Source organism: Diachasma alloeum, unplaced genomic scaffold, assembly GCF_001412515.2.
Source record: "Diachasma alloeum isolate Michigan unplaced genomic scaffold, Dall2.0 Dall_scaffold_00705, whole genome shotgun sequence".
NCBI classification, from domain to species: domain Eukaryota; kingdom Metazoa; phylum Arthropoda; class Insecta; order Hymenoptera; family Braconidae; genus Diachasma; species Diachasma alloeum.
The window spans coordinates 91,446-114,046 of NW_021680837.1; the positions used below are offsets into that span (position 1 = coordinate 91,446).

At 33.3% G+C, this 22,601-nt stretch overlaps 1 protein-coding gene and 1 non-coding gene across 2 annotated transcripts in view; one reads left to right on the plus strand and one right to left on the minus strand.

Annotated features, from left to right (window-relative positions):
* The window catches only part of LOC107044264, a gene marked incomplete at its 3' end in the record, with an annotated part of 188,568 nt that overhangs the window by 87,055 nt on the left and 78,912 nt on the right, over window positions 1-22,601 (plus strand). The gene's annotated exons all lie outside the window — the stretch shown is intronic.
* Window positions 16,386-16,458, minus strand: Trnat-cgu. The gene has a single exon. It is a non-coding gene; the product is annotated as a tRNA-Thr (tRNA).

Below are 22,601 nucleotides of genomic sequence, written 5' to 3' on the forward strand. Positions count from 1 at the left end.
ACGAAGCTGAAACACGTATTCATTAATTTCCAACAATCTCTTGATGAGTGCTCACATAAAAGATAAAACCTACTCTAAAATGTTCATATTATCAGTTTCAATAGTTTCGACTTTTGATTATTATCTTAGTCAAGCTGAAGGGCTCTTTCCATTTTTTTTTATTGTTATTTTTACATCGCTTCGACCCGGTAGGGATATNTGTGTAAAAGATTATGAATGAGAATAAAATACTCCGAATTAGCGAAGGAGCATCAGAATCGGTCATATAATTTTTCGAGCAAAAATAATTAAATGCTTTTGAAATGGTTTAAAAGAGAATGAAAGGGGTGGCGAACACAAAACAAATCTGGGTTGTGAGAATNGCGATGATGATCAAGACTTTAAATGGTTAGGTCGCACCATTCTACCCGGCTGGGATTTGAACTCCGAACCTATCGCATGTGAGGCAACGAACTTACCCACTGCGCCAAGCCACCGGGCTCTTTCTATATTTATAACACAATTCCGGCTGCAATGTTCATTATGCCTTTTTTCCCGTCGGACTTAGAATTTCTTTCTTCCATTGATAATCATTCTCATTGCAAAAAGCAGTGCGACTGATGAAAATGCTGTGCTCAATTTATTAACTATGAAATATTTATATTGCAATGAATAACCTGCACATATGCTAATTCCTCTGCTCACTGAATAAGATTTCAATCATAATTACAATCCAATTTCTACTCGAACATAATTCGAAGAGTAAATTGCCGGAATTCAATGTTTGGTGATACTCTGGTAAACGTGCATGCCAACACCGTGATACAATTTTTCAATCAGTTCACTCGGTAATTCAATTAATCTATTGTTCATATCATGAACATAATACCGTATTTAGAATATTGTCACCTCATGTTTTCAGCACCAAATTGGAAATTAAAACGTAAAATGACAATTTGACTTTTGTTCGATTCTTTTTTGTGAATCTGAAATTCATGTTAATGTTTCAGATATTATGAAAATATCATCATTTCTGTTCTCTACTGTTATGGAATATTGAGTCACAGCTGTTCATTCATAACTGAATTTTTTTATTTTAATATTATTATTATTCTTTGGTCAACGTGAAAAAATCCATCATCATTTTCACTGTAGTGAATTCAGATTCTTCTGCCCTTCATGTAAAAAACGTCATATATAAACTCATAATTCTAGTTATTGATTCTAATCAACTTTGTTTGGAGAAAACCTTAGTAAACGCAACATTAAGAAAGTTGAATCATTCTATTGCCTCCGACCTAAATGATTAGAACAATTATAATTGGTTTATTAATCGAAAATACAGAGTAAATAATTAGGTACAGGATATTCACGTTTTAAATGAAAATTCAAACAACTTTTTATTTTCATACTGTTAAGAAATGTTGAATTCCATTAAATTTTCAGTGAATTTTCAAATTTCATGACTTTTCTCTCTCAAACTAAATTAAAGGCCTTGCTCCTAAAAATTACCACTGAACTATCCATGTTTATGATTATGTTCATAACATTCTGTACCTAATTACTCGATAGTTTCGGATGCTGAAGCAATTATAATTGTCCAAATCGAAAATCCAATAATTTAACTTTCTGAATGTTACGTTCAGTAATTTGCTCTCGAAAGTTGATTGGAATCAGTAGCTAGAATTATGCGATTATAGAATTTGAATGCGACACAATGAAAACCATGATCAATTTTTTCACTTTGAAAAAAAATAATAATATCCAAATTTTAGCATTGTAGAGAACAAGAATAATGATATTTGTGTCATATACTGTTTATTATAATATGAAGATGAATTTCAGATTAACGAAAAAGGATGGTGCAGAAGTCACACTGTCATTTCAAGCTTTTAGGTTCAATTTTGTGCTGGAAACATGAGATGATATTCAGAGGATAGCCAATTTTTTCCGGATATAAGATGATACGACAGTTTTCCGGAGAATTCAAACTAATTATGAGGGTATCTCTTAAATATTAGAGAATTTTTGAAGAGACAATGGGAGAACAATTAATAGGAAAAGGTGGAATTTTCCAACTAAAACCGATGTGAAAGAGTTACGAGCTCGAACATAATTTGAAAAATTCGAGAAATTTATCGAATTTTTTCAACAATTTCACAAACATTGAAAAAAAAATTCAGAAAAATTTCGGAATTTTATGGAGAATTCGAAAAAATTTCAGATGATTCATGATTCAAGTTTCAAGTCCTATAATATCTAATAAAAATGTAAGAAAAATCATGAATGACGAGAAATACTCCGAATTAGCCAAAGAGCATCAGAGTCGGCCTTATAATTTTTCCAGAAAAATAGTTTAATGCTGTTGTAAAGGTGTAGAGTCAAGGCGGCGGCGAAGACTAAAAAATTCTTGTGAGAGTTGTGAGAAATTCAATAATTATTGTTTTGTACTCTGAATCGAATTTTGATTATAATTATAGTTAGAACTTCATTCAAGGATCACAGAAATTCAGAATTAGTAAATCACTTATTGAAATATTGACATTGAACAGGCGATCAACCGATAAGCATTATTTTCATGCATCTTAACACTCAGTATAATAAGACGATGATGAATCATTCACTTTTGAAAGAAATACAAGGCAAAAAATTATTAGAAAATTAAAATTATGAGATTTTCTGAAAAAAATCAAAGAAATCCACGAGTTTTTCGGAAATTAGAATAAATTTTCAGTATCTCTCAAATATTAGAGTTTTTGAATAAACCATGGGAGAACAATTGATAGGAAAAGGCGGAATCTACCAAATAAAACTTATGTGAAGGAGTCACGCGACCCCAACTACTGTACTCTGATTAATTCAAATGGGAAAGAACACCATAATTTGAAAAATGTTAGAACATAATTTCACCAAAATTTCCACGTTTTCCAAGCAAAATTCATAAGAATTTCGGGATTTCATAGAGAATTTGAAAAAAATTCAGATGGTTCATCAAAGTATCAAGTTCATGGCATCGTTGAATAAAGTTGTGTAAAAGATTATGAATGAGAATAAAATACTCCGAATTAGCGAAGGAGCATCAGAATCGGTCATATAATTTTTCGAGCAAAAATAATTAAATGCTTTTGAAATGGTTTAAAAGAGAATGAAAGGGGTGGCGAACACAAAACAAATCTGGGTTGTGAGAATTTTAAGAATTGTTGTTTCGCACTCTGAATAGTATTTTGATTATAATTATAGTTAGAACATCATTCAGTGAGTACAGAAATTCAGAATTAGTGAATCACTTATTGAAATCTTGAAATTAAACAGGTGATGAACCGATAAACATTGTGTCCATTAATCTTAACATTCAGTTTACTAAGCCGATGATGAATTATCAATTTTTGTAAGAAACACAAGGAAAAAATGAGAAACAGAATAATGAAAGGGCCGCAAACGGCCGCGGCGGCGCTAGTAGTAAAAAGCATGCATTGGGAACGGTCATGGCGNAAAAAAAAATTCAGAAAAATTTCGGAATTTTATGGAGAATTCGAAAAAATTTCAGATGATTCATGATTCAAGTTTCAAGTCCTATAATATCTAATAAAAATGTAAGAAAAATCATGAATGACGAGAAATACTCCGAATTAGCCAAAGAGCATCAGAGTCGGCCTTATAATTTTTCCAGAAAAATAGTTTAATGCTGTTGTAAAGGTGTAGAGTCAAGGCGGCGGCGAAGACTAAAAAATTCTTGTGAGAGTTGTGAGAAATTCAATAATTATTGTTTTGTACTCTGAATCGAATTTTGATTATAATTATAGTTAGAACTTCATTCAAGGATCACAGAAATTCAGAATTAGTAAATCACTTATTGAAATATTGACATTGAACAGGCGATCAACCGATAAGCATTATTTTCATGCATCTTAACACTCAGTATAATAAGACGATGATGAATCATTCACTTTTGAAAGAAATACAAGGCAAAAAATTATTAGAAAATTAAAATTATGAGATTTTCTGAAAAAAATCAAAGAAATCCACGAGTTTTTCGGAAATTAGAATAAATTTTCAGTATCTCTCAAATATTAGAGTTTTTGAATAAACCATGGGAGAACAATTGATAGGAAAAGGCGGAATCTACCAAATAAAACTTATGTGAAGGAGTCACGCGACCCCAACTACTGTACTCTGATTAATTCAAATGGGAAAGAACACCATAATTTGAAAAATGTTAGAACATAATTTCACCAAAATTTCCACGTTTTCCAAGCAAAATTCATAAGAATTTCGGGATTTCATAGAGAATTTGAAAAAAATTCAGATGGTTCATCAAAGTATCAAGTTCATGGCATCGTTGAATAAAGTTGTGTAAAAGATTATGAATGAGAATAAAATACTCCGAATTAGCGAAGGAGCATCAGAATCGGTCATATAATTTTTCGAGCAAAAATAATTAAATGCTTTTGAAATGGTTTAAAAGAGAATGAAAGGGGTGGCGAACACAAAACAAATCTGGGTTGTGAGAATTTTAAGAATTGTTGTTTCGCACTCTGAATAGTATTTTGATTATAATTATAGTTAGAACATCATTCAGTGAGTACAGAAATTCAGAATTAGTGAATCACTTATTGAAATCTTGAAATTAAACAGGTGATGAACCGATAAACATTGTGTCCATTAATCTTAACATTCAGTTTACTAAGCCGATGATGAATTATCAATTTTTGTAAGAAACACAAGGAAAAAATGAGAAACAGAATAATGAAAGGGCCGCAAACGGCCGCGGCGGCGCTAGTAGTAAAAAGCATGCATTGGGAACGGTCATGGCGGAGAGCATGTCAAAAATGTCATGGCCGCGCACGAACGACGCATTCTCATGTGAATGTTCATGAGAATCAGAGAGGCGGGCCCGACGGCGCTATTTGAAAAAAGTACGCGTGAATTATAAAGCGGACTGATAATCTGAATTAAGATACAAATATCGCGTCTACAATAAATACATTGGTGCATATTTTCTACACATGGTCTCATTTATAATCAGNATACTCCGAATTAGCCAAAGAGCATCAGAGTCGGCCTTATAATTTTTCCAGAAAAATAGTTTAATGCTGTTGTAAAGGTGTAGAGTCAAGGCGGCGGCGAAGACTAAAAAATTCTTGTGAGAGTTGTGAGAAATTCAATAATTATTGTTTTGTACTCTGAATCGAATTTTGATTATAATTATAGTTAGAACTTCATTCAAGGATNGAGGCGGGCCCGACGGCGCTATTTGAAAAAAGTACGCGTGAATTATAAAGCGGACTGATAATCTGAATTAAGATACAAATATCGCGTCTACAATAAATACATTGGTGCATATTTTCTACACATGGTCTCATTTATAATCAGTGGAATTAGACATTTTTTTGGTGATGAGAGTTGAGAATTGACAAGGTAGTATCTAGAGGTAGAGAGTAAGAATTGACAGATAAAATTCCTAACTAACATGAATAAATTGTTTTCGATTTTTTTTCATTCGATTATTGTTTAATGAAATCAATACTAATCTACAAAACCGAAGAATATTTTGTGACAGGAGATATTGTTTTTCCCTTCTCGTCGACACAATTTTTCCTCGTTCTCGGGGATCTCGTAAGCTGCTTCAGGGAAAATAATTATAAGCTAATTGTCAATTATTGATCCATTGATTTAGACAAAATATTCCCATCTATTCCATCTATTCACCGAGTATTGCAAATTCAAATCACCGTCGCCATATTCAAATTCAGACAGCATCTGAGGCGCAATCGCCAAAGTATTGATTTATATTCGACAGCGTGAGCGACGAGCAACAAGTTTCGTGGCACGACACTTTTCACCCGGCAGCGAGACTGTATAGTTATCTCTTATATTCTGTGTTGTATATTATTAATTTAATTTGATATTGTGTGGTAAGAGTCGATACCCGAGAATGTTTAGAATGAAAGAGCACGTTACGAGTGTTTACGTTTATGAGTGAGTAATTATTAATTAAAAGTGTTGTTGCCTATAATTCTTCCTCTCTCTCTGTCAACGTCTACTATTTTAGATCTTCCAACTTCCACTCACTGAGATAAGTCGGGAAAACGTTGTTAGTTGTCGATAAACTAACTGGCGCCCAGTTAACTAATTATTTTGTCGTATTGAATTATAATAAAGTGGATTTCTTGAGCCCTGGCAGCCCTTGACCCAGGCCGCGCCAGGTGTAGGCCTTCTGCCCTTAGTCGAATCAGTGTTTTTGATTGTTTATGTAGTCGAATATTTGTTATAAAATAAAAGGCCTGTCTCAATTTAATATTCTCAATAGAATGAAAAAGACGGAATACTTTTTATTCAAAAATTTTCACTTATCCAATTTATCAATTGCATTGACTAGGATAAACTCGAAAATAAAGGATGGATAATCAGCAGCATTCGAACAAAATTCCACAAATACTTGGTTTTTTTTCAAGATTCCCTTCTTAGGAATAAATAATGGAATGGTTCAAACTTCCAAAAGTATAATTGTTTTGGCATGTAATTGATTTTTGGTTAAATTCTGGCATCAGAAAGATTAGTTACAACTCAGGAAAAATTATTCTTGGAGTGAAAAATTGATTGATTGAATCATTTACTTTTAAAAATGGTCATGGTGTCCGAAAATCGAGATTTCTCAATCATTTCATTAGTCTATTTCGAAAAGTCAACTTTCTATTTTTTTCCAATTTTTAAAAAAGTTTCCCTCATAACTATGAGTAAATAGCAGTTGTACTGTTGAAAACAAAACTGAAATTTCAAACAAAGTCAATTACAATCAACAGCTGAATTATGAGATTATCTGACATATTTTACGTCAAGTATAGGCGAATCTAAATGCACCACACTGAAAGTGATAATCATTTTTTTCACTTTGAAAAAATAATAATGATATCCAAATTGAAAAATTCTATTAGGTGTGTGAATATGACTCCGCTCTTTCTCAACAGATGTCGTTTTTAGTATTGCTTACGTGCACTAATAAATGGCAACACTTGTATTCGATAGTACTTTATGTCAGCTGTCAAACGCACTGCGTGACATTTGGTTGAAATGTAAGCAACAAGTGTTTTTACCTCCGTGACAATGTCGGTTTTCGTTCCAAGTAAACATCATTTGCGGGAAGTGTTATTACACTATTATATTGCAAAGAAAAGTGTAGCGGAAACTCATGGTTTGTTTGTGCAGATTTACGGTGAGCATGCTCCATCTTTGGCACTGAGGACAGAGAACATGGAAAACCACCAAAAAAATTTGAAGATGCTGAATTGGAGGCATTATTGGCAGAGGATTCTTGCCAAACTCAATCAGAATTGGCTGCAGCATTAAATGTTGAACGATCAACTGTTGCAAAGCGTTTAAAAGCAATGGGAATGGTTCAAAAAGTTGGTAACTGGGTTCCATATGAACTGAAAGAAAGAGACATGGAACGTCGAAAAACAATTTGCGAAATGCTACTTCAAAGACAGCAAAGAAAAGGATTTTTGCATCGAATAGTCACAGGAGATGAAAAATCGATATGTTATGAGAATTCTAAACGCCACAAAGGTTATGTAAAGCCAGGTGAACCCGGCCCATCCCAGCCAAAAAGAAATATTCACAGTGCCAAGGTTATGCTCTACATTTGGTGGGATCAGAGAGGTGTTGTATATTATGAGTTGCTCGAACCCTCTCCAACTATTAAGGCCCGGTTGGACGGATTTTTGCCGGACATGTCCCTAGAAAATTCCCCAGAAAATTGTCGAAAAAAAGCATTTTAGATGCATTGTTATTATGACTATATCGGTTGACTAAAAAATCTGATTTTTGTTTCAAAAAATTGCCGATTCTCTAATCAAAAATCCGATTTTCAAAAACAAAAAAATCTAACTCTCAATTCGCAAAAAAAGTTGAGAGTTAAATTTTTGATTATCATTTATCTCTCAATTTACTCACAATTGTTTTTTAGAGTTGAAAATAGGATTATTGATTCTGAATAATTTTGCGATCTAATCTCAAGCTTTTCTGAGAGTTGAGAACTGGATTTTTTTTTTGACAATGGGATTTTTGAGTCTCAATTATCTCTCAATTTATTTTCAGATTTGCATTTTGAAAAGTGAATTTCTGATTTTCAATTGTCTTTCAATTTACACTCAATTTTTCCGCAGAGTTGAGAATTGGGGTTTTTTAAAGAAGATTCAGATAGAGCTGCGAATCCATTACATGACCCATAATATGACGGTCATGTGACCATCATTGACGGTCATATGACGAGACGTTTTCCACAATTGTCACAATTTCTCCACTCTTCTATGACCGTCACAATTGGCCAAGAAAAAATGAGTCATTTTTTATCTATACAGATGCGAGCTCATTTTTTTATTATCAATTTATCTTTGAATTCATTTTGCATTAGCCTAATATGCATGTTGAAATCAAAATTACGGTCATTTTCCATCTATCTAGAGATGAAGCTATTTTATTTATAACAGTCACAAATTAGAAATGAGTTTGACCGTCATTATGTATCCATATAGATGGTTTGACAACAATTTGCCGATCATTTGTAACTACAAGATTTGTGCGTCACATGACCGTTATTTTTTGGTCACATGACACGACCTCAAAAGTGACTGTCATTTTGCATCTCCAATTCAGAATCATTGAGACGCAACAATGCTATTTTCAAAAGCAAAAAAATCATATTTTCATTTCTCAAAAAAGTTGGAAGTAGATTGAGAGATAATTGAAAATCAAAAATTCATTTTTCAAATACAAACCGTAGAATTTTTTCAGAGTTTTTAGAAAACTGGATAATTTCCTCCAATTTTTTATAAAAACGCAGAATTTTTGCAAATTTTTTAATAAACTAGAGAATTTTCTCGAAAAATGGAGAATTTTCTCGAAAAAATGAAGAATTTTGTCGAATTCTCTAGAAAACCGGAGGATTCCCCGAATTTATTAGAAAATCGATGAATTTCATCGAATTTTCTAGATGACCGTAATTCTTTCGAACTTTTCAGAAAATCGGCGAACCTCGTGCAATTTAGTAGAAAATCGGAGAATTAGCTTGAATTTTTGTGAATTTTTTAGAAAATCGGAGAATTTCCTAGAACGTTCCAAAAAACCCAATAATTTTCTCGATTTTTTTAGAAAACTGCAACATTAATTCAACATTTTTAGAAAATTGAAGAATTTTTTCGATTTTTTTGGAAAATCGACGGATTTTCTCGGAAACCGGAGAATTTTCTGGAACGCTCTCGGAAACTTGGCTCTTGCGGACCAAGTTGAGAGTTGGACTCTGGATAATTTCTAGTTTTTGAGAGAAAATTCAGGGTTAGTTGAAAGTTGGAGTGACGAGGTGTAAAATGTTTTTTATGCTAGTCACCCACTTTACTATCAATTTTACTATCGGGATTGAAAATTTGATTTTTGAATTTCGATTCTCAGGTATCTCTGAATGTACCCTCAACTTTTTTGAGAGATGAGAGTTGGATTTTTGGTTCTCAATTGTCTCTCAATCTACTCTCAGTGAATTGAGAGTTAATTGAAAATCAAGAATCCAATTCTCAACTTTTTTGAAACAATTGAGAAATAATTGAGCATCAAAAATCCTATTTTCAGTAGTAATACCACTAGTGCTTAAAAATTATCGGATATTTAAAATTATTCGGATTGTGTCAAATTTTGCAGGTTTAAAATCTCGAGTACTAAGCCCGAGGGATTTTTCTGCAAAATTTGACACACTCGTTTCTAGGTAACGAAGCTATCGCAAAATATCCGTTCAATTTTGAAGCACGAGTGGTATTTGACGGATTATTTTTCCACTCGGATTTCGGCCAAGCAGAGTGCAATGAACAGCATCCGGATACATTTACACAGCCATACATTTATAACCCACTTTTTTGTTTATCTGTCACACAGAATATTAAACGTGAAATGCGTTGAAAGATGAGAATCATTTGAAAAGCTACTAGTGAATTTCCGTCGGAAATTGTTTAGAAATTTGCGAAATATAACTGTTTGACAGCCTCAAATACTGCGCTCTGATTGGCTGAAATTCGAGTGAGAAAAATCATCAACATTCAAATCTCAAAAAGTTTTTGAGACAATTCTCCGATTCTTTGAAACATTCGAAGAAATTCTCCAGTTTTTTAGAAAATTCTAGAAATTGCTGGGGTTTTCTAGAAAGTCACGGATGAAAAAATTTAACCCGCAATTACTCGCTCAATGAGTGCGGCGCCGCCTGTTTTTGTCTATTTATATTTTAGTGTTTCTTGACGCTCAAAAATCCTGAAAAATTAGAGTTCCTAGCTCAATTTTTTTATTGAGCGTTGGCATTGTCTGTTTTTTTTTCCAAAAATTTGTTTAGCTACAAAAAAAATGTCGAACGGAGNCTGCATTGACTTTTGGTCAACTTTAGCTTGGCCTTGGGTTAACCTTGACTTGACCACGAGTCAACCTCGGCTTGACCATGGGTCCACCTTGACTTGACCATGAATCCACCTTGGATTGACCATGGATCAACCTTGGCTTGACCATGGGTCAACCTTGGCTTAACCATGGGTCAACCGTGGTTTGACCACGGGTGAAATTTGGGTTGACTATGGATCAGGTCGACCTTGGGTTGATCGNTAATAGAAATATTTACCTAGCGAATTGGTTACAAAATTCTATTGGATATCTATTGAACTCTCAATTAGTTTTTGGCTGATTCTATTGAGATGTTTAACAAAAAATATTCAGTGTNGATTAAGTCGTAATTAAACTCATTTAATCTCGATTAAATGCTTTTTAGGCTATAATTTCAAAGCAAATGATGCGATCGCCGCTATCTTCGAACTCGACCGAGATAACATCCAAAAAAATATTTTACGTATGTTAACCTAGCAGGCAAAAGTAGCAGAACCGAATTTTCAATATTGGATAATTTGCAGCTTATTATGAGCTAATTTTATATGCCTTCAAACATTTTTTTGCCAATACCCTTTTTGAAAAAAACGTGTCTCTGCTAGCTTTTTTGTAAGTTGGCAGGAAAATTATTTAAAAAATCAGTAGAATTTGATTTTCGATATCGAATAATTTAAAGCTAATTAACAGCTAATTTTCTACGTTTTCAAAAATTTTTCAGCTAACCCAGTTTTTGGAAAAACGGCGTCAATGCTAGCTTACCGCAAGTTAGCAGAAAAAATGGTTAAACAAGTAGGACATTGCCATATTCTTTCGTCATTTTCAAATCTTATTTCTGCCAATGAATTGGCAATTTGCTTCCGGATGGGCTTTATTCTTATTTTTTATCTCATTTTGTCTTTTTCTTTCTTTTTAAATTGGAAAGTGAAGAAGATTGAAGAGATAAAGTAACCATTTCTTGGGCGGCACTGCATAAAATCAACTACGATATTGAAGTGACCAAAATCTGAAAATTAATATGATAAAGAAAATTCTATTCGATAATAAGAAACATCAGCAATCGGTTTGAAATAAGAATTATTTCAAAGTCGTTCATTTTTGGTTGATGATTAATGATTTTTGGATGCAAGAAGCAATTCTAATTTTGAAAGAAAAAGGAATAACAGCGATAACTAAGAGTTGAATCACCTACCCCATAAATTACTTAATTTCAAAAATATTTTCATTTTATTATTATCGATAGAATTTGCTGCAAATATCGCTAAAATGGCCATCATCTGCCTTCAGCCAAAAATTGAAATTTTGGATACAAAACATATAGTTACTGAGAGAACAGAATGTAAAGTGAGCAGAATACGGATTTAAGTAATGAAAGATAAATATTTTTTAATTATCGAGAATCGTAGTGATGACAAAAAGAGCAAATTATAATGATGAATGTTTGCAGTGATATAATTTTTTTTACGCTTTTCCTCATTATTTCATTTGAATAATCGAAATTACGCCCATATTGTTGCCACATACGACCTTTGCGGCGAGGGGATTGGACCGAAACAGAAATAGTAGCAAGCGTCAACGCTTCAGTTAACTATGAACTACCCCACTAGTGAACACATTCACACTGAGACATATAGATACAGACACAAGCAGTGAAAGAGTTCACTTGAATGTCAGAAAGCAGCTCAGCGAGGCTATTCTTTTTGAGTTGTGCATTCGATTTGTATATGACCCGTAGTACCTATGAGTGTGCAGGTACTGCGTTCAAGCCCCCACCACCTCATTTATCACTCGGCTGCTACGTACCGCAGTATAAAAACCGATGTTACAACATGAAGGGTCCAGCGGATTATGCTGGGACCCGCGCCGAGCAACGCGTTTCAACTGCACTGAACGTGAGGCGCAATTCCCATTGATATGGGACATAAAATGATGAAATTTGCTCATGTTAAACTCCAAATTTTCAATCATGTTGGCATCGTGGAAATAAACGGAAGGTCATCGGTGGGGGTGAAACGAATGAAGGTTTTATCAGACCTGTAACTGACCGAGGAAATCTCGTTACTCTCTGCAAAAACATTCTCTACATTGCCTTATACCCAAACATTACATTTTATCACGCTCTTTGAGCTCATTATCAATTTTTATCCAACGTTTCTATGAACATGATTTGTCTTTGGAGTGTTGTGTCATTGCCTTCTAAAATCGTAGACCAATCCCTCATCGTCGCAGCGACTTTTTACTTGGAATAGTATTTGTGGCAAATTGTGAAGGCTGATTTATCTGGGTGTATGTAATAGTCCAGTAACTAACCGAACTATTCTCTGATGATTATTTTGGGTTTTGTTCGAGATAATGAATGTTTTACTTATTATCGTGCGAAATGGCACTCCGCAGCTCTCAGTGACATTATTATTGTTGTTCATCATATAATAATATACCATTATTATCATTGAAAGTTCATTTGGCAGCTTTCATCGTCATATTTTGTTTCAGGTATTTATGGTACGGAATCTTAGGATTGCTGAAAAATCGACAACTACCACCTTTGTATGTACTTATGTGCATTCGTGAATTTGNAAAGAACTCCTGAAAGGTTGACAACAGTTCCTGTCATTGCATTTTATAATTTGTAAGAAGTATTGACTACTTCGGACATGTTTAGAGTGCCAGTCAACGGACTTTTTCTGCAAAACACACTCATCGAGTTGACAATTCTCTGGTGAAATAAATTCACTTACCACTGGAAAATCGNAATCGACAACTACCACCTTTGTATGTACTTATGTGCATTCGTGAATTTGAAATTCGAAGAAAACCCGATAAAGTAGATGAACCTTAGACANGACCATATTTCCGCTAGGGTTTTCCCAGCAAATTCGAAATTAGTTTTTTCTTTTTCAGTGTCAATCGTCCTTCCCTGACTATCTAAATGTTGTCCATAGTGATCATAAGGAAGAAACACTCCAGCTAATTCTTTGCTCAATGGTGCCATTCGTCTCTCTACTCTATTGAAGGCACTTCTTCCTGGGGCATTACATGCAATGTAGAGAGCATCCAAATTTTTACTTACGAAATGAGAAACCGCTGTTGAAATCACTTTTTTGTATCGAGGATTCTCATCCGGCCCGCCACCAACTGTTNCTCTCTTATGGTACACCAATACGTTGCGTGACCTCCCGCTTACAACGTCACGTTTTGCAATCTTAGACCGTCAATGGTAGAGGGANAGCAAATTCGAAATTAGTTTTTTCTTTTTCAGTGTCAATCGTCCTTCCCTGACTATCTAAATGTTGTCCATAGTGATCATAAGGAAGAAACACTCCAGCTAATTCTTTGCTCAATGGTGCCATTCGTCTCTCTACTCTATTGAAGGCACTTCTTCCTGGGGCATTACATGCAATGTAGAGAGCATCCAAATTTTTACTTACGAAATGAGAAACCGCTGTTGAAATCACTTTTTTGTATCGAGGATTCTCATCCGGCCCGCCACCAACTGTTATGATACCAATAGGTTTTATACACTTACTTCCATCAGCAGATACTGTTTTGACTAGATCATCAAATTCAGGAAGTTCGAATAGGCGCTCCATGTCTAGAGCATGAGAATACGCTGTTGATGACGAATGTTTTGCTGATAANATAAATAGTTTCCGAGGAGATGTGAACGAAAGGAATTTTTGAAAAAAAAATTAAAAATCAATAACTCAAGAACCAAGAGTGATAAATGCATGTTTTTTTTTTAAATGTAGAGGACATCAAGACGATTATTTTCCATCCTCATTCGTGTGAATTGGTTGGAAATTCCCGGAAATATTCAAGAAAAACAAAAAACAAAAAAAAGCGCCACACATGCANCCATGTGCATGAGCAATGGTGTTTGATTCTTTGCTGCAGTGATACCAATCGGAACTCGAGCTTTATCGTCTTGCCTGATGAAAAAAACTTCACTTGGTCCTAGGACTGAAGCTAAATCTTCTAAATGATGACTGGTTGCTGCTGCAAATTCTCCATCCATATGCTTTTTATGAGTTTCATTACGTGATCTAGTAAGTTTCACTGGTACAGTTTTTATGTGACGTTTTCCTTCTCGAGAATCAGCTCTCCGTGGAATCAAGCGTAAATATACACCACTCCGACTGATGTTGAACCCATAGTCATTTTTCAATTTATCAGTTAGATCATCGAGTGTTTTNGTTAAAAAATGAACAAACTTTCGTTTTCAATATGGGATAATTTAGAGCTCATTAGCAGCTATTTTTTTACATTTCAAAAAANCCTGATGAAAAAAACTTCACTTGGTCCTAGGACTGAAGCTAAATCTTCTAAATGATGACTGGTTGCTGCTGCAAATTCNTTGGTCGTTTCAGACCATTTTAAGTCATCTGCCATGAAAATCCGAAAATCGAAAAATTTGAGGAATCCATAGCTTCCATCCGGAAGCNGACGTTTTCCTTCTCGAGAATCAGCTCTCCGTGGAATCAAGCGTAAATATACACCACTCCGACTGATGTTGAACCCATAGTCATTTTTCAATTTATCAGTTAGATCATCGAGTGTTTTTACGCTTCTCACACATTCGGTTCGACGTCAGTCATCAGTACCACTGCCATAAGTAGCAATTTCCATAATTAGTTTCAAAATCTCAGGTTGATCATCAGTAATACTTGGACGACCTGATTTATCTCTCACGTGCAGCTTGAATTTCATCCCTGGAAACTCTTCATACAATTCATTCATTCGCCTCTTGTTTGCTCTGAACTTGCTTGATCGCTGCTGACTTTGTTGTAACTCCCCTAGCGTTTTCTCTTTTTCTTGCAATTTCTTCTTTTTCTCTTGTAGAATTTGAAATTGTTCAGTAGACAGCAACTCAGCATCACGTCTCAGAGTCAATCCAACCACTTCCTGTCGAAGAACTTGAATTTCATTTTGGATTTTTGTTTGAGGAGGTGTACTGTACNAAGGAGTAGATATGCTATCGATATTCTTCTCAGCAGGCTAAAAAAACAATTAAAATGGTTATTCAATTGTAATTTCCAGTAAATTCATATTTCAGATTCATACTCACTGTTGACCAAAAAGATAACAGCTTCACTTTCTTAATTCGTGCTGTATTTGATAATTCTAAATATTTCGCATTCAGTTTGTTCTCGAAATCATCAAGACATTTTATAGAATTCCAAAAGGCAGTAGCTTCCTGTTGATGAGCAGCTGTTTTTTTCTCAGGAAAGGCTTCTTTGAATTTTGTACACAATTTTTGAAAAGCTTTGTTTTTATCCATGTCGCCAAATAAATGAAGAACATGAAGTGTCTGAATTCCAAGAACATTCAGGTAACGATCGTAGATATCGAACGGTAGGCGGCGAAAATTGACAAGTAGAGGTTAGGTGAAGGTTTAAACTTTTTTGTACATTCAAATGAGTAGGACAGCTAGCTGAAGCGTATGGAGAGGGACTGACATGCACGTCCCTGTTGATAAACAGTATTTTTTTGCTGTACGAACCTTTTCTGCCACCGAAAGAATAAAAAATATGTGGACAACTCTGTCATCGCCATCCGTATCAACAAACTGCGCAGTATCGTTTTGCGCATATAACTCCGGATGACTGCTTGATGCGCGCTACGATTCGAAAATGAGAAAACAAAAGTATTTCCAATTTTCTAAGTTTTTTTGTTTGGAAATACAATGAAGAAAAAAAAATATAAACGTGACGTCACGTCCTGTACTATCCCCCTCCCCCCCATTGTCACACATCGTCACAACATTCAAGACCTCCCCCCCCTAATCGCGTGACGTAATTGTTGAATACTCCCTAATGCCATTTAAAAAAAAAATTATTCATGCTAGCATGATGCGTATGCTAGCTTTTTTGTAAGTTAGCAGAATAAGCATTTAAAAAATCAATAGAATTGAATTTCCGATATCGGATAATTCAAAGTTAATTAAGAGCTAAAAAAAAAATTCTAAGAGAATTAGAATTTAGAGAGAAAAAATTTCCGCTTTACCCAGCCGGGAATCGAACCCGGGTCTCCCAGATACGCGCCGGGCACTCTTACCGACTAAGCTACCGGGAACCACAGAAATTCACTCTCAAATTCACCTCATACACCGCCTAACCTTCTTTAGGCAATAAAGAATTCTAAGAGAATTAGAATTTAGAGAAAAAAAATTTCCGCTTCACCCAGCCGGGAATCGAACCCGGGTCTCCCAGATACGCGCCGGGCACTCTTACTTTTTTTTTATTTTTTTTTTAACAAAGTTTTTATTCAAGTTACGTCATTATTTACATATATACAGTATGAACATTTATAAGAACTAGTTTAGAAAAAATTATTGTCCGGTATAATACATGGTTTTTAAACTTTTATTCACATAGTGACCCTCGAGTTTATTCTATATATGTTATTCTTGTTTTATCTATGATTTTTTGCTCCTTTTAACATTTTTCAATGTATTCGATAGTTTTTTTTTTCTGCTTGAAATAAATAAAAATTTTTTTCCGTAGTGTATATGAAAAAAAGCACTTCAGTATTTGCTTAAAAAAAAAAAAAGGAGGGGATCTGCAATTTTATAATTACAAGTTTATACCATTCTTATTCTACTATGGTTTCGTATTACTAGTGATTACTGTTTCTTTTCAGTATCACTATATATATATATATATATATATATATATATATATATATATGTATATATGTACATATACTCATACATATACATACATTTTTTTTTCAATATTCATATTTGTTTTTCACTATTTGCGATTTCATTATCTTTATTTTCATTTATCTATTTATTCATTTTATTTTATTTATTTATTTTTTTATGGAGGACGGAAATTATGCTGAGCGCGTCTATTTTGTGCTCTATTGATCCTTACTTCTTCATATATTTTTTCGCGATATTTCAATTCCGTTATATATCTGTCATTGTCGTTCAACCACCAATATTTTTTATTAATTCTGGAGAAATCCTTTTTGTCAGATTCTGGGATTTCTCTAGAGTATGTTAATTCAACGTTTTCTATATCATCGATAGGGATTTTTTTGTTTTTTTCGTATCTTTTAATGTGGTATAATATGGGCTGATTCCATTCATTTTGGAACAGACCCACCTTATCATACTGAACGAAGTATTGGGGCTTGACATCTCCGCATCTGGCTCTGCCAATAGCCTCCTCCGCTGGGAAATCAGCCAGTGCATTTATTGCATTATTTTTGATATTTTTTATTTTATTGAAATAGTTCCTTGTTAATTTCAATATGAAATTATCAATGCGCGGAATATCAGCAGTATCATATAATTTTTTATTGCTGACATAATGTTGATAATTTGAATGAGACGATCTATATAAAAACAGACAGGCTCTGAGACAATTTCTCTCAAAGAGTCTGAGGCATTCCACTTGGTATGCGCCCAAGTTCCACAGAATCTCCATACCATAAGTTAACAATGGCCTAATCAATAAAAGATAGCAAATGACTCTCGCCTTTTTATTGATGAATTTATTATGAAACAAGTATCCTAACGAATTATATCTTTTTCTGGCCTTATCAATCTGAATGTCGGAATGTTTGGAACAACGGATCCGGCAGTCCAGATTGATCCCCAGGTATTTAACAATTTCCTTCTTGGGAATTGTTGTTTCTTGATTAGTCGCTATGTTTCTAATTTTGATTTCAAATTTTTTAATGCTATCTTTTTTTTTTTTTCGACATATTTTCCGTCGTGTTTCTAAATAGGATCGATTCACTTTTTGTGGGATTAACTCTCAAATTCCAAGTGGAATACATCTCATTTACATTGTTGACTAATATATTCAGTTTCTCAGAGATCTCAAAGCCATCAGAGCCCGACACATATATAATCCGATCGTCCTCATACGCTATAGAATGAGTGGTATTGTTGTTATTTAGTTCAAAAGCATTAATCATGTGTGCCGTAAATATCGAGAACAAGCAGGGGGAATTTATTGTTCCTTGCTGAAGGCCCTCTGTGATATCATAAGTCGTGCTCAAAGCGTTATTGTGATTAATTACTTTGAATTTTTTATTATGGATCATATTCCAAATTGTTCTTACCAAAGGGATCGGAAATTTGTTCTTTAAAAGTATGAAAATTAGTCCGTTTAACCAAACCGAATCGAAGGCTTTTTCTAAGTCAAGAAGCACTGCTCCAACCATCCTATTATTGAATTTGTTTTCATTAATATCCGTTAATAATTTATTAACCGCATGTAGAGTGATTATTACGGAAACCGTATTGATTATCCGGGATCACCTTATTAATTTTTTCATGTGTTAAGATAGAGTTATTAATTACTGCTTCGTAAATTTTGCTGAGGGCCGGCGTCATGCTAATAGGTCTATAACTGGCTGGTTCAGTTGTTATTTTGCCTTGCTTATATAATGGAATTATAATGGCGGTTTTCCATTGATCGGGAAAATAATAATGATTTAATGCATTATTGAAGATTTTTGTAAGATCAAAAATCATTATTTCCGGAAGATGTTTGATGATAATAGGTGGAATTCTATCCATACCGCTGGAGACTTTATTTGGGAGATATTTTAATATTAATTTGACCGTTATAAAGTTTGTGAAATATTGTTTAATTTGGCAATTAAGACCAGCATTTGTCGCTTTATTATTTTGGTTAAATATAGTAACAGTGGCACCGTTTCGCACATCAATTGACATTTCATCTTCAAATTTTTTGATTCTATCATCAATTAATTCTTTTAACCGAGTATTTTCATTCAGGTATCTAGGTGAATTTATTCTTTGATAATGTGCTCCTATTATATTTATTATATCCTGATCATCGTTTACTACGAACTCGTTATTATTTATTGGGATTTTGTTTAAGTCACACCCGCTTTCTCTGATAAGTGAATCATCGTTTGATTTAACTCTGAGTTCGCGTATTATTTGTTTTTTTTTAGGTCTGAAAATGTTGTTTATAGTAGGCATAAAATTTTCAGAATCTTTGTAATTAATTTTTTTGTGGATGTTTCCGGGCACTCTTACCGACTAAGCTACCGGGAACCACAGAAATTCACTCTCAAATTCACCTCATACACCGCCTAACCTTCTTTAGGCAAGAAAGAATTCTAAGAGAATTAGAATTTATATTTTTAATTTTCTACGCTTCCAAACAAATTTTCAGCTAACCCAGTTTTTGGAAAAACGGCGTTGATGCTACCTTACCGCAAGTTAGCAGGAAAAATGGTTAAAAATTAACAAAATTTGGTTTTCGACATGGGATAATTTAGAGCTCATTAGCAGCTATTTTTTCACGTTTCAAAAAATAATTGTTTTTTTTTCAAAACATTTTTGTTTTTTTTTCACAAAACTACGCATTTATATACTTTTTACCAAAATGTAGAAATGAACGAAATCTCATTTATAAAACTTGTAAAAAAATCAGTTTTGACATTGGATAATTGAAAAATCATTACCAGATAATTTGTTATACTTCCAAAAGTTTTCGTCTTTATAGCGTTTGGAAAACAATAGCGTTGCGGCTTATTATGAGCTAATTTTATACGCATCCAAAAATTGTTCTGCTAATGCCGTGTTTCTGCTAGCTTTTCTGTAAGTTAGCAGAAAAATTATTTAAAAAATCAATACAATTTGATTTTCGATGTCGGATAATTTCAAGCTAATTAAGAGTAAATTTAAAACTATATTGGAAAATCAAAGAAAAATGAATTTCAGTTCAATTATTATATGCGAATGCATAGTAATCATAAAAATTCAGGTAGTAAATCTATTCTTGAATATTCACTTAATCAAAAATTGCGCCTGAATAACTCCTCAATATTCATTTTTTAATTGAAATTTCATGATCCTTTTCCCTTCCTAAAACCAATTTAATTTCGTTTTTCAGAAAGTTGATGGTTAAGGTACTTCCGCAGTAAGTATACTTGGTGAAAATTTCGAAATGGTATAAAGACGCAATATTTGGATCGTATGTTGTTGACCACATTAAAAAGATATTCTCAAAATTTCAAGTCCCTGGTCCACCCCATTTTTGAGATATGCATCGCCAAACATTCAATTTTTGTGCTTTTTCCATTTTTGACGATGTATATCTCGAAAATGGGGTGGAGAAGGTACTTGAAATTTTGGGAATAGTTTTTGAATGTGCTCAACAACATATGATCCAAATATTGCGTCTTTATACCATTTCGAAATTTTCACCAAGTATACTTAACTGCGGAAGTTCCTTAACTGCTCACAAAGTTTCAATGTATTTACTACAAAGTTTATTCAGTATCACTATTTCTCGCAGATGGAATGAGAAATAAAGGAGCTTGATAAGGCTGATAATGCACCTATGGGAGTTCCCCCTACTCGACTCCTTTCTCGAAATTGACTACGAAAACAAAAAATTTCGAATTATAAATAATGATCTGTTAATAATTTTTCAATTATCCAATCTCAAAAATGATTTTTTTTCTACTTTTATAAATGAGATTTAGTTCATTTCTACATTTTGGTCAAAAGTATGTGAATGCGTCGTTTTGTAAAAAAAAAAATTTGTTGAAAAAAAATTTTTTTTTTGAAACGTGAAAAAATAGCTGCTAATGAGCTCTAAATTATCCCATGTCGCAAACCAAATTTTCTTAATTTTTTAACGATTTTTTCTGCTAACTTGAGGTAAGGTAGCATCGACGTCCTTTTCCCAAAAACTGGGTTAGTTGAAAATTTTTTTGGAAACGTAGAAAATCAGCTCTTAATCAACGTTAAATTATCCGATACCGGAAATTCAATTCTATTGATTTTTTAAATGATTATTCTGCTAACTTACAATAAAACTAGCATGAATACGTTTTTTTAAAAATGGCATTAGCAGAAAATTTTTTAGGTGCATATAAAAATAGCTCATAATAAGCCGCAACGCTATTGTTTTCCGAACGGCATAAAGATTAAAACTTTTGGAATAATAACAAATTATCCGATCATGATTTTTCAATTATCCAATATAAAAAAGGATTTTTTTATTATTTTTACAAATGTGGTCATTCCTACATTTTGGGCAAAAGTATATAAATGCGTCATTTTGTAAAAAAAAAACATTGAAATTTTTTTAATAAAAAAAAACTATTTTTTGAGAAAAAAAATTTTTTCTTCAACAATTTATCGAAACGTGAAAAATAGTTGCTAATGAGCTGTAAATTGTCCCATGTCGAAAACCAAATTTTGTTGATTTTTAACCATTTTTTCTGCTAACTTGCGGTAAGGTAGCATCAACGCCGTTTTTCCAAAAACTGGGTTAGCTAAAAATTTGTTTGGAAGCGTAGAGAATTAGCTCTTAATTAACTTTAAATTATCCGATATCGGAAATTCAATTCTATTGATTTTTTAAATGATTATTCTGCTAACTTACAAAAATCTAGCATACGCATCATGCTAGCATGAATACGCTTTTTTAAAAATGGCATTAGCAGAAAAATTTTTAAATGCATATAAAATTAGCTCATAATAAGCCGCAATGCTATTGTTTTCCGAACGGCGTAAATATGAAAACTTTTGGAATTATAACAAATCATCTGCTAATGATTTTTCAATTATCCAATGTCAAAACTGATTTTTTGCCACTTTTATGAATGAGATTTAGTTCATTTCTACATTTTAGTCAAAAGTATGTAAATGCGTCGTTTTGGGGAAAAAAAAATCAGAATTTTTTTTGTTTTTTTCCAATTTTTTGAAACGTAAAAAAATAGCTTCTAATGAACTCTAAATTATCCCGTATTGAAAACGAAAGGTTGTTCATTTTTTAACCATTTTTTCTGCTAGCTTGCGGGAAGCTAGCATGGACGCCGTTTTTCCAAAAACTGGATTAGCTGAAATTTTTTTGAAAACGTAGAAAATGAGCTGTTAATTAGCTTTAAATTATCCGATATCGAAAATCAAATTCTATTGATTTTTTAAATAATTTTTCTGCCAACTTACAAAAAAGCTAGCAGAGACACGTTTTTTTCAAAAACGGTATTGGCAAAAAAATTTTTAAAGGCATATAAAATTAGCTCATAATAAGCTGCAAATTATCCAATATTGAAAATTCGATTCTGCTGCTTTTGACTGCTAGGTTAACATACGTGTCAGAAACATCATATTTGATGTATTATGATGTGAACAATTTATATGGGGCCGCTATGAGTATCAGTTTGCCATGTGATTCATTTGAATGGGTTGCAACTGGTTCTGC